This window comes from Toxorhynchites rutilus, chromosome 3, assembly GCF_029784135.1.
Source record: "Toxorhynchites rutilus septentrionalis strain SRP chromosome 3, ASM2978413v1, whole genome shotgun sequence".
Taxonomy (NCBI): Eukaryota; Metazoa; Arthropoda; class Insecta; order Diptera; family Culicidae; genus Toxorhynchites; species Toxorhynchites rutilus.
Window position 1 is genome coordinate 53,827,953 of NC_073746.1, and position 12,602 is coordinate 53,840,554.

At 36.3% G+C, this 12,602-nt stretch overlaps 1 pseudogene; it reads left to right on the forward strand.

Annotated features, from left to right (window-relative positions):
- The window catches only part of LOC129776050 (hemicentin-2-like), a 42,625-nt pseudogene extending 34,216 nt beyond the window's left edge, over positions 1-8,409 (forward strand).
- Positions 8,410-12,602: the final 4,193 nt, after the last annotated feature.

Genomic DNA, 12,602 nt, shown 5'->3' on the forward strand with positions numbered 1-12,602 from the left:
TAACCATCCGATCAGACTGAACGAGTAACCGAATATCATCGTCCCGAAGTGGGGAATGCAGTGTTACCATCGACGGAGCGAAATTTTTTGCCAGAGCGTTTAATCTGAAGGACCCTGTATTACATGGTTTGAATCACACATCGGGGCTACCAAATTTATCTATAATCTCCTTTTCAACCTATCCCTAAATGTATTCAAGGTTCGTTTTGTTCATCGTTTTCATGACCTAGGTAGTTTCGTCGAATAATAGCTATTTGAAATAGAAAAGAAAAGAAAAATGCCAAGGTAATTTTCACAATCCCAAAGAATACAAATCAAATAAAAAGAACGAATCTCATTGCTTATTAAAGATTTTATTTTTTTTTTACATTTAGGCAGGTTTCCACTTCTACAAGGCCAGGTGAGATTCGACAGAACAATTGATATTTCTCACTTCAGGACGAACAACGTGAAGAGTCGGATGCAATTGAATTGTCTTTTGAAAGTCTTCTACTTGAGTTCGTAGCTTCGAACTCTCGTTTCACAAACACGTTAAGCCTTTTATTTCGAGTTACTTTCATTTTTAAGATTCACGATTGGTCAGCGCAACGGAATAGAGAGAAGGGTTAATAAAAAAAAGCAAGCTTTCAACCCAAAAATCATAAATCTTGATTTTAATTTGCAAGGACCCTGAGCTTAATGAGCAGAAGTCGGAAATGGTGTCGTCGTTCGTACATCAGTTTCATCGGTGTCAGCCTTGGTGGTGATGGTGCTCTGGAAGCCACATGGTTCTTCGTGGGAGAAGTTATTGGGATACACAATGGCTACAAAGCAACGCTAAATAGTGATTTATTGTCCAGCTGTTCGTACCATTATGTGAATAGTCAGCGGCCAAGTTATATGAACACGTTTCCACATCTTGTGCTTTTATCTTGGTGGCTGTCTTCGGTGCACAGAAAGCCGTTGACATTGAGTGAGCTATGTTAAACAACCCAAACTGCAAGATGCTCTATCTGGGGGAAAAAATTGTTGAAAATTGTCGATCCACTGCATTGTATCACTCAAATTGAGTTTTTTTACGACACTTGAGCTGCCATTCTACGCATAGTTGTCCCATATTCCAAAATCAGCAACTGATAAAAACACAATCAAAGTTTTCTAGGATATTTGTCCACCAAAAGCTTCAAGCATTTCAGTTTTGCAATACACTGGGTTTTTTATGAACAGTAAACTATTGTATAATGAAATGTGAAAAGTTCTCCTCACTTAAATCCATCAAGCTCGATTATATGTTTCAAATTCAGGGTGAACAGTTATGCCTAGTATATCAACATTGTTTTTTGAAGTACTGAGAATAAACAATAAGTTTATGGTGTTTTCCGAAAGATTATGCATGAGAACATCGTTTTATGAAGAAGGGAGTGATCTGCAACACCTTTGCAGAATATATATCTTAATGTTATTAGGCATTCGTTAACAAGGTGTAAACGTGTTCTATTAAACTTTTTTTTTCTGAGAATTAGTTTGTTCTTCCAAAACAGAAATCAGTGCATTAGCCCTCGCGAAAGCGTGGCATAAAATTATTGTACTTGACCCGATTTATTTATTATGGATCTACAGAATACATGGCGGGACATTTATGCCTAGAATCTCAACATGGGAAAATTGAGCTTGATGTTGTTGTTTTTTTTTAAATCTGGTAACAAACAATAACTTTTTTGTGCTTTTCCAGAAGATTAGGCATAAAAACATCATTTTATGAAGAAAAGTGAAAATTGTCAAACAGTAACATGGGACAACTATGCGTAGAACGACAGTGAGGTTTTTTTAGGGTGACCATTTCCATTTTAGTGTGGTCCAAAAAACCATTTTTTCGCATTTATACCAAAAATGACTTTTTTTTAAATTCATAACTTTTGAACTACTTAACCGATTCAGATGATCGACATATCAAATTAAAGCCAATCACCTGTTCTTTTTCAAAAAAAATACTATACCTGCAGAAAATTTGAATCTGCTCTCGTTATTATTGATTGTATTCGTTTTTTTATTGTTTTCTTAATCTCGGGGCCAAAGGCGCTATAGTTTTTTGTATTTTTTCTGGAAAGCTGAGGATTTTTCACTCAACATATTTCGAAACCAGGGAAGCGTTTTTTTTTTCGTTTTTGAGTTATGATTTTTCAAAGTTAGCCGATGGTCCAAAAAATCATTTTTTTCCGATTTTTTCCACTACAAAAAAACATAGCTTTTGATCGATTCAGATGATCAACATATCAAATTAAAGCCAATGAGCTAGTATTGTTTGAAAAAATATTACACTCTGAATAAAAATAAATTTTGTTTTCGTAATTATTGATTATATTTGTTTTTCTATAGCTTACATCGTTTCGTGATCAAGGGCGCCATATTTTTAAATATTTTTTCCTGAAAGCTGAGGTTTTTTTTCACAAAATATATCCGAATACCAGAAGGGTGTTATTTTTCGTTTTTAGGTTATGATTTGTTTTCAGGAAGTTTTTAGGAAGTTAACATGTTTTCAGTTTTCGCTAGTAGGCTTTAATTTGATATGTCGATAATCTGAATCGGTCCAGTAGTTCAAAAGGAATAAATTTTTGAAAAAAGTCATTTTTGGGAAAATAGGGAAAATGATTTTTCGGACCATCGGTTAACTTTGAAAAATCATAACTCAAAAACGAAAAAAACGCCTCCCTGGTTTCGAGATATGTTATGTGAAAAAGCCTCAGCTTTCCAGAAAAAATATAAAAAACTATAGCGCCTTTAATCCCGAGAGCAGAATTCAAATTTTTTGCAAATATAGTATTTTTTCAAAAAAGACTTGGCTTTAATTTGATTTGTCGATCATCTGAATCGGTCTAGTAGTTCAAAAGTTATAAATTTTTGAAAATAGGCATTTTTGGAAAAAACGCGAAAAAATGGGTTTTTTGGACCACCCTAAAATGGAAATGGTCACCCTAACAAAAAAATAAAAAAAACTCACAATTTGCGATAAAGAACAAAGCTACCACTTTTGACGAAAATCTGAAAACCACTTTATCGGTTTGGCATGGAATGGCTGTATAAATAACTTGTGGCCTATAAGATCTGTCAGTAAAAGAGCGGCACTGCAGGTAAGGGCATCCTAGGATGGTACGGCTGAAAAATGACATCCATGCTGTTCCTGAACGTTCGGAGTTCGACGCAATCCTCTTCGCGAACGAAGACTCGTATTTTGCATGAAGATTTACAACTTTGTAAAACTTTGACAACTACTCAAAATCACAATTTTCATTCTCATATGACCTATTTTATTTAAGATTGTTTTTATAATAGAATCATTGGCATTTTTCGAAAATCATAACTCGAAATCTGATTGTAAGGTGATGTAAGGCAAAGTTCTTGGTAAATGAATAGAAAAAATATTATTTTCAATACACCATTAAACAATCTTACTTTAATATTATTTTTTTTTTAATCTCAAAACGGTCTTCTTCTGCAATTTTTGTAAATATATTTTTATCAGAAAAATCCAAAATAGCGATATGTATTTGTGAAATTGTATCATTACGAAAAAAGTGCACGTGAGTTGATCGCTCGAAATGCAAATGTAGTGTTCGTTTCACAGACACTGTGGAGAAAGGATATATTTCGATTTATGCTCCGCCTGTTTGCAACTTACTCAATATAGAAAGACGTCATTTGTCGTTTTCTATTAAACCCAAATGAATGAATGAACCGAAGAGTTTGATGCTTCTATAATTCAATACATTATCGTGTTATAACACAGATTCGCTCCATTTAGCGAGCAGTCAACAATCTCCGTTAAAACGTTGAATCGTCCGAATATTGAGCGTTTGCACAATAGCAGTGTCAGTCCCAGCTCCCAATGATATCTATTATACAAAAAGACAAAAGTCGAAAATTAGATTAAAAAGTAGTCACACTTCGCAACACATCAGAAGAAAAACATATATATATATTTTTTTTTTTCTTACTTTGTAACTGTCAGGGACCGACGCGGGGCTGATGTTTTACGAAAACACATAAGTTTTGTTTGATACTAAGTGTAAGTAAAACTAGCTGGTTTGACAGGCTGCTAACATCTGTGGGCTGAGAAGCGAAATTTGCGTGACAGCTGACTCAGTCAACCAAGATATTTATGTTTCCCTAAAAATACTTGTTACATTTTTGAAGAAACGCGGTTGCTCCATGTTGTTCTGGATAAACCCCGCTTTTTGTCACTACGGGAAAATGGCTGAAAACGGGGCCAGAACTTTACCGAAATTGTGAATCACGGGAGCTAATTGAATTGTATTTGTATTTCCTGTATTTTTGAGTCATAGAACTTTTAAAAAAAAGATTTGATCATTCCTATAAAAACCTTATCAGTGTGCATTTATTCATTTTTTAAACGTTCTACCGTTTTATTAGAAATGATATTATTTGAATAACACATCGAAATGCGGGTATTTTAAAGTAAAAACGCATGGGAATTTATGAAATAATTCTTAATAAATTAAATTTCCCACATGTATTGCTTAAAGAGTTTTTTTTTTATCCCATTTATTTATTTATCAGGCTCATTAGCATTTTATCTGTAACAGAGCCGGGCTTTTATCGTGTACATGTACATATGTTTATGTTTCTAGAAATTGTAAATTACACAGTAGAAGTAGTAGCCATTTAGGCGTTAGGTTTTCTGTTCCATTACATTATTGTAAATTAAACTCTAGTAGCCATTTAGACGTAAGGGTATTCTATCTGTTCTTCCATTGTTCAGCAGACCGGACAGCGGAGACAGTTGATATTGATCATTGTTGGGTTATTTATAGAACAGCAGCCCGATGTGTCTTGCAGAGCAGAGCAGTTGTATGGATGAATCGATCTTATTTCGACCGTGGATCGATTTCCATCGCTGATGATGGTTGCGTGGACGTAGTTATTCTATAACAACACAAAGATGGCCAATTGAGGACCCTGAGTTTGAACTCACGATCGATCGCTTAGTAAGCGAACGCGTAACCACGTGGCTACGAAGACCCCCTGCTTAAAGAGTTAACAGCAGTGAAATTGTTGAGCCATCCGGAAATATCCTAATAAAGTATCTGAAGCACCGAAAGCACATCATGAATTTACTGATTCACGTGTCGTGTTTATATCATTAGAGAAAACTCAAGAATTGGTCGGTGCTAAGTTAGAGGAGACCAAATAGCAAAATTGACAATTTCGTGTTATTAATTGGATTAAGTTGAGCACTTCGTAAGCTACATGCCACATTTATCAGATTTGGAAAATCACGCGTACAGCAGGAATAACATATCGAAATTGCTTTGAATGATCAACGAAAATCCATTATAACACCAATCCTCAAACTCGTTTTTCTCGAAATTATGAAAATCACATGGTTCGGTCTGACTTAACACCGACCAATTCATTCATCTCTAATAACAAAATAAAAAGGAAAGATATGTTTGAACATCACTTCACGATCAAATATTATTAATAATACATTTATGTTAAATATTTTTTCCTGAAAGCTGAGGTTTTTTTCACAAAATATAACCGAATACCAGAAGGGTGTTATTTTTCGTTTACAACCCTATAGAAAATTAAATCCAAATGTTCATAATAATCACATTCTTCAAGATGTCCAATTCTACTGTATCATCTCATCGAAAATTTATTGAATAGTACCAAATCTGTCATACCGTTCTAATACACACTCCTACTTTCCCTTACAGAGCCCATCACGACGATAGTCGGCGGACCAGATCTGTACATCGATACAGGTTCCACAGTAAATCTAACCTGCATCGTACGACATCTACCGGAGCCTCCGCCGCTCATTCTGTGGACGCACAATAGCGAGGTGAGCCCAGCTGATAGCGAATCGTGACACTGGTACTGCATCCAGATTGGTTGTCACCAGCTTGAAAATTTCATTGCACGCCAATCAATTACAATTCCTACGATAACAAGAGCTGATCATCAGATTGACTTGTTTGCCCGAGGGCACCCGTGTGGGTCGTTGATTGACACTGCACTGCATTTGGCAATCCTAGCGATAATACGAATAATCGATTTTCCATTAATTGCATCATATTGTGTTGCCATCGTTTGACACGAACATTAGCACCACGAAGCACTCCTGGTTTGGTGACCTAGTCAAAGCGTCATAATCAGTTGGAAGCAATTTTGTTGACTAAGCGATGATTTTGTAACCATTTATTCATAGCGGAACTCGTGAAAATTTTCCAACCCTGAACTCTCCTTAAAACTACTGAATACCACACATATTCATCGAATGTTAAATCATTATAAAATCACATGTGCTCATGTGGTTTCACTTCTAGCTAACTGTAGACACAGATCCGAACAGGTTGGACCATGGTCTGGCCCCGGAAGACAGGAAGATAAATTCGCAATCAAGTGGACAGATAAAAAAGTGACGTTTTATTTAATCGCCTGATGGTACCCAATGATGCCATTGACTCTGAGTAAACCAGCCAAATGTGACAGTGATATCACTCCGTTTACGGAAACGCCAATAAACATTTATTGCAGATGGGTCATTCAAGGATTAAACTATAGTTTCGACAGGTGGGGAGCACTTCCTGTTGACGGGAAAACATTCAATTAGAGTTCATTAAGTACGACCATTATTTCTATGACGAAAGTTGCTTTCCACTTATTGATTGGTAGGTACCGCAAATCATTCAAGAAGTCGATCATTACCTGCAAAAAGTTTTTTTTCACTCAATTCTGAAGCTCATCCAGCGTTTATGGAATCAATCTTCATCTCGCGTATCGTAATCGTTGATTCCAATTAACAAGTTTTATGTTTGAACTGAACAAACCATTCGTTTGACCCGTGTAGTGCACAACGCACCTAACAACCTCCTTCACTGCAGGTTTCAGCGGAATCAGAAAGTAATTTTAAATTTACCTTCAGAAGTTTGCGTTTTCGGGGAATCTTTGCGGAGGAATGCTTTTCCACAAACAGCGAGCAATGAACCATATGATGGATTAAACAAGCGAAGAAGTGAAGCACATTACTTTGTTCGTCGAATCAAAGAAAAATTCTACACCTGCTGAAGTTTTGTATATCTTTTTCTGTGCAGGTTTCCCTCCTCTAAGATTTTCCAAATGTTTGCGTCGGATTTCGTAGAACTCATGATTACTCTGACACGTGTTCAAAGTTTGACAATGGATGAATTACTTTGCATGGGAATAAAGTAATTGTATTTTTCTTGTGTAATAACGAAAAGCTTCAGACAGCCAGCTTACGGTTATAGCGCAGTGAGTGATTCGTATATAAACAATTCGGCCAAAGAAAATTTTTCGAGTCAAGTTAATTCACAATTTGAATGTGATATGCGAAACGAATTCCATATGGTTAGAATGTAACCGAATCAAGGGGAGCATATTCTAAACCATAACAGAATCTCGTTTTCTTACGAAGCAACAACCAAAATTCGCATTTCATGTCAACTTTGGTATTATCACACGTTCCATCAAAAATAAAAGTATTCTGCTGAAAATAAAATCACTCTTTTAGACATGTTTCGCAACCCCTTTTCCTGTCTTGCATTACTCGTCAACTGTTTGTGTCATTGCTCGAGCAACATTCCATTTCCACTCTTGAAGTATTTTCCACTTCTATACTGATAAATTTCCCTCCATCCTTTCTCATCGGCTTTGACGCAGGAAATCAATTATGACTCGCCACGTGGCGGCGTCTCGGTGATAACGGAGAAAGGAGATATCACGACATCCTATCTGCTGATACAGCGGGCCAAAGCTACCGACTCGGGCAAATACACGTGCTCTCCTTCGACGGCAAACCCCATCACAGCGAACGTGCACGTGCTAAACGGTGAGTACCCTTTGGGGTAGTGTTTATTCTTCGAATCTGCAGATGTGGATAGGGGTGCAAATTAAATGAAGTTGTCATTCGCGAAAGTCGGGACATAGGTGATTCTGACCATGATAGAATCGTTTATCACAGAGCAGCCAATCATCATGTCTCACTACCAGACGATCGCAAGCCTTTCTACACTAAAGGAATCAAACCGAATGCTCTTCATTTCTTCAATAAACATAATTTCGGTATTATGTTCTTGTTCTGGTTTCACAGGTGAACATCCGGCCGCCATCCAGAGTGCGTTCGGGTTGCAGAGCAACTTCATCCTGACAGGCTGCTGCAATCTGGCTCTCATTTTACTCTCCATGCTGATCCACCGACCGATTGTCAGATAGAACTAGTCATAAATCAGCATTCAAACTGGACAGGAACGAGCGGAATATCTGGTAGTGATGGTGCTGTTTCAATGAATTGCGATGGTGACGATGGAAAACAAGAGAGTAGGACAACCAACAAAAACTATAGATGTGACAGAAGAAGAAAAATACACAACAGGACAAACGAATACAACTCGACCATGACCTCGTTTTCATTAACAACGTAACATAGAAAGAAATTCCTTTTCCTTGCACATCCGTTTCGTTGGTGTTATCGGTCAGTGGAAAGCTGGATAACAAGCAAAAATTAAGGAATTCCTCGGAAACGGGTGGTTGGTACAGACAGTTACAGGGAGGAAACAAAAACTTTTTTTTTATCGAGATGGTCTAGTTCCACGGTTATGGCGAAATTTTCCGTCAGAAAGAAAACCAGGTTTTTTGGGAAAGGATTTTCTAAGGTTGGACACTGTTATTACTGCGAAGCAGAGCGGAAATGCTTGTCGTTGTTCGGTTACACTGGCCTTTGCTTAGGGAATTTGTTAGAAATAAAGCAAATCAGGCTTGCAAAAAAACAATAACATCCTCATGGGTCGATTGATTTAGATAGAGACGCTTTTATACTAATTTAGATAAATTAATTTTTATCTATCCAAAATGAAATCGTTTTGGTGCCATATACCATCTAGTATCTGTTGACATTCATTGACGCTATGATAAATGATTTTGTTTGCACTTATCAAAAAGTACGAGGATCGTTTGGAAAATCCATGGAAAGAGATAAACTACTAAAAATTCTGAAATCACTTCCTCGTTTTAATAAAATCTTTTTCCCGTCAACAATTTCTTCAAATTGGGAATTAAATGGTATATGAGTCCAATTCTGGAGAATTGAAGTAGTGTGAAACGAGTTAGAACCCTATTTCCATTAATTTTGAGACTTTGAAATCAATTTTGAGATTTTGAAAATTGATATAAAAAAAATTGATAACAATAACTGTAATAAATAAAAGCAATTTTGAATTAATTTTTAATTTTTGTAACAATTTAATAATTGTAATAATTTTGTAAAAATTTAAAAATATGTTTGAAACAAATGTGTGATAGGACTGCATCCATTTTCGAATTTTATGTTGAATTTGTGATGCATCCACCTTCTGCATAGACAGCAGCTCACGGATGAGCTTCGGAAGAATCTCAGATGAACTCCTTCGGTAACTTTTCTTTTCCGCGGAAGTTTCTTGAATGTGTCAAAACTCGGATAACTTTTTGGATTGACCTTGGTCTTCAGAACACCCAAACACTCTGATCGAACGACTAAAAAACGGCTGAGCATATTATTATGAAACGTTCACAGGAACGTAGGGGGAATACTAGGCTAAAAATTTACCTGAAAACATTAGAACTTACTGCAGTATTTGCAAAACTACAGAAGATTTTTAAAACACTTCTAAAGACGTGTTTTGGTACTTTTGTAAAATCGATGCAAAAAATTCAAATATATTTTTATTCGCTAACGTAACGAATTAGCCTCGTACAAAATTTATTGGAGTTCTCAAAATCACCTTTCGATTTGCAAAATCACCTTTCGATGATCAAAGACCCAGAATAATCAATGGTTCAAGTCATATTCCTACGTCAAATTTCTGTCCGTGCCTATAGGCACAGACCTTTCTATTTTTTTTAAGTTGGTACTGCTGTCAGTGGTCCTGATGTCATCCTGATGTATAATTTGTATGATAATACAGATATGTTAAGAAGAATTTATATCTTAGAAAACTCACGTTTCCCAAAACTTTAATGTTTTACAAAAAAGGTTTTTTCAATGTTTTCACTGAAATTGGAACAGAACGAAAACGACAGCTTTTTTTTATGCGGGTAATATAAACATTAGAGTACCAATGAAAATGGCCATCTCGAATTTTCAAAGCGAACTTGATTAGAAATGTTGATTCCCACGAAAAATTACCCTATGCAAAATATTAGCTCAATCGGACTTCGTTTACTAGTGTCGCACAGCGGTCGAAGCGGAGTTTTTTGAAACCCGAAAAATCCCCCAGGGGGGGAAAAAGGAAATCGGGGTTTTCGAAAAAAAGATTTGGTGTCAAATGTCGTCAAATTGCATGAAACGTCGAGATCTACTGCCATCTCTTTTTGTTTTGTCAAAAATCGACAAATCTTATTTTTTTTTTGTCAAAAATCGACACTTTGGGACTCGGACTCGTTTTTTCGGAATACGAAGCAAAACGTATGGTTTAGGGTGCCCATCAGGGCATTAAGCATTTCAAGTTATTATTACAGAGTGTCCGAAATATGAAGCTGTTTGAAATATCTGATTCGGAGCGGTATATCAATAAGATTTTCTAAAAAAGTTCTAAGAATACACGAAAAGATTTTTCAGACCAAAAACTCAAGATTCATTATGAAAATCCTGCTACACGCCTCAGTAATACATTACGGTATACGATTATCCAATTTGGATTACAGTTTTCCACTCCCCTTCAATCCATACTGTTGGGTGGATTTGATTGAATTCCTGTTTGCTCAGTTGGTTATTAGAACGGTTGCTTTCCTACAGAGCTTACTGTGGATAATCCAGTAAACGATGCTCGTATTCAGCTCACAGCTGGACGCACATTTCGGTGTATGTTTAATGCGTTTTGATTACATTACATCTAACTTTGTGGCAGATCTGCTGTATCCATAACGTACATTATTTATGTTCATTATGGTAGGATTATGGTATGTGATGAGTTTTGTGTGAGTCATTCAAATAATGTTGGGCGAGTTCAACTGAAAGTGGGTTTCAGCATGTTTGGTTCCGTTGCTCAGATTTATCCAATACGCTTCCGTGCTCCAAACTCGAGAGTTTTTGATCCTTTTCAATTGTAAATACTGTAAATTCCTATTTCTTCTGATATCACTTTTTGAAAATACGTGGCAAAAAATCTAAAGGAAACGCGATGGTTTGATTGGTTTCATTTAGTTTTTTATGATTTTTATCATTTCACAGTAATGACAATGGAATGGAAATGATGAAATGTTTTCTGCGACTGGAGTCACAAAGTAAACACGTATTATTGCACATTTATACACCGAAAAAAAAATTCATATCAGATTTATCTGTACGGCACATATTTTGACGTAGGGCTACGTCTTTCGGGAACATATTGGTACAAAGTGAAAATCGAAAATCGAGAACATCGTGAAAATTGTCCAATTTCAAACGCTTATTGCTCAGTCATTTCATGATGGATTGATGAAATTTTTGCGTCAACCGATTTCTGCACTCCATAACAATTTGTTATATTGAAGAAAATAATATATGATATGAAACTAACTATCGAACAATTAAAAAATCTCAACCCCTTTCCTAACGGAAATACCCACTTCTAATTGGTCGAAATTGACGACACATGCGGCGGATCCCTAACAGAGACAATAAAACCAAGCTGTCTGGGGGAAATCGGCATTGCAAATACATGAAAGTAGGGGGAGCTTTTGTTCCTACCGAAATGTATTCCCTAACAGAGACATCAAAACCAAGCTGCCTGGGGGAAATTGGCATTGCAAATGCATGAAAGTAGGGGGAACATTTGCTCCCACCGAAATGTGTTCCCTAACAGAGACATCAAAACCAAGCTGCCTGGGGGAAATCGGCATTGCAAAAGCATGAAAGTAGGGGGAGCTTATGTACCCACCGAAAAGTGTTCCCTAACAGAGACATCAAAACCAAGCTGCCCGGGGGAAATCGACATTGCAAATATATGCAAGCCGGAGGCATTTTTATATTGCAAGTAAGGTGAACGATACGATTATTTCTAGCAAATAAAATTTAAATTTGGAGCTTTAATGTTGGTTGCTTCGTGAAATTTCATATTAATGACCGATCGTGTATTGTGAAAAATTGTATATGGTCATAGTTGTGTTAAAAATGACTTGATATATGAAAATTTAATTTTCATAAATAAAAGCGTGATGTGATTTCTGCATATAGTATTAGGTGTAAAATTCGCATTGGGTCGAATAAACACTCAGAAAGTAAAAATTATAAAAGAAAATTACCTTTTCTTTTTCAAATATGGTTTCTCTATGTTGAAGTAGCATGTTTTTACTGATGAGAAAAATTGATAATTGTGTTCGGTATTGGCAATTATCATATATTACATTGGTGAGTGTTTTTTCTTCATTTCATCCATACATAACACAGGAGGCATCTCGTCTAAGATCACAGAGAGCGGTTTTCATCATATCTCGTTCCACTTCGGTATCTTTTATCTGATACGCACCATCCAACGACTGTTTACCATCCTTCATGTAAACACTGGTACACCCATACCTCGCTTTACGGCCTAGATACGTTCCTGGCCCGCTAAGAAAAAAGCGGT